Here is a 1443-nt window from a genome sequence, read left to right on the forward strand (position 1 = left end):
CCACAATTCAGGATAAATGATTGTGTTGATAACGATGACCCTCTGTTGTATCGTCAGTCCACTCGACCGTATTCCCCCCAACCTCCTCAAGGCTCCTTGCACTACCCGTTCAGAATTTGCCTCTCTAGCTTCCTGTCCTGCCCCTCTGTATAAAACTCCACAGATGTTAATCTGCTCTACTACTTGCCATCCATACTTATTCCACAAGTCCCTTCCCACCCACAAACCAACCTCTAATAATTTAGACTTAACGCCATTAAGACATATATACATTGCTCCACTAAAAATCTCAACGATTCTATCTACAATTTTTTAATCCCTCTTCTCCCCCTATTAAGACCGTCGTGTCGTCAACATACCCAACTATACCCTTAGCACCCTGATGCCTTACTCCCCCTTCACCCACCCCGACATTAATTAGCCTATATAGAGGATCAATACCATTAAGTCAAGTCAGCTATATAGAGGATCTTGCAGACATGCAAATAGGATCTGAGACATGGAACATCCCTGTCTCAGTTCCCTACCCATACTAACAACCTTCCTCACCCTTCCATTTATTTGCACCCGTATTTCTGCACCTTTGTACAAAGTTTCCGCCCATCGGACAATTTCCTCACCAAAACCCATGCGCCTCATAATGATCCATAACGTCTCTCTCTCTATACAATCATAAGCAGCCTTCCAATCCAAAGCAAGTACACCCTCACCGCCCATCCTACGATCATCTATCTAGTCCTTTATCCTCCAATGCTCACTAAACATTGTCTGTCCCGGCACACCCTTTTGTCCCGTATCTATAACCCTCCCAATAATACTGCCTAACCTATTTCCTAAAACCTTAGCAAACAATAAATAATCCGTGCACATTAACGATAAACCCCTATAATCTAGGATGACACTCTGCACTTTCCCCTTCACAATCATGACAACGACCCCTGTTCGTTGCGACATACTCATACATCATACTCATACTCATACTCATACTCATACAGCACCTTTCAAGGCAGGTTAAATTGCTGACCTAGAAAATGTACAGAGAACCTTCACGGCGCGCATAACGGAGATAAAACATCTCAATTACTGGGAGCGCTTGAGGTTCCTAAACCTGTATTTCCTGGAACGCAGGCGGGAGAGATACATGATTATATACACCTGGAAAATCCTAGAGGGACTAGTACCGAACTTGCACACGAAAATCACTCACTACGAAAGCAAAAGACTTGGCAGACGATGCACCATCCCCCCAATGAAAAGCAGGGGTGTCACTAGCACGTTAAGAGACCATACAATAAGTGTCAGGGGCCCGAGACTGTTCAACTGCCTCCCAGCATACATAAGGGGGATTACCCCTGGCAGTCTTCAAGCTGGCACTGGACAAGCACCTAAAGTCGGTTCCTGACCAGCCGGGCTGTGGCTCGTACGTTGGTTTGCGTGCAGCCA

The sequence above is a fragment of the Cherax quadricarinatus genome, unplaced genomic scaffold (assembly GCF_038502225.1).
Source record: "Cherax quadricarinatus isolate ZL_2023a unplaced genomic scaffold, ASM3850222v1 Contig134, whole genome shotgun sequence".
Classification (NCBI taxonomy): domain Eukaryota; kingdom Metazoa; phylum Arthropoda; class Malacostraca; order Decapoda; family Parastacidae; genus Cherax; species Cherax quadricarinatus.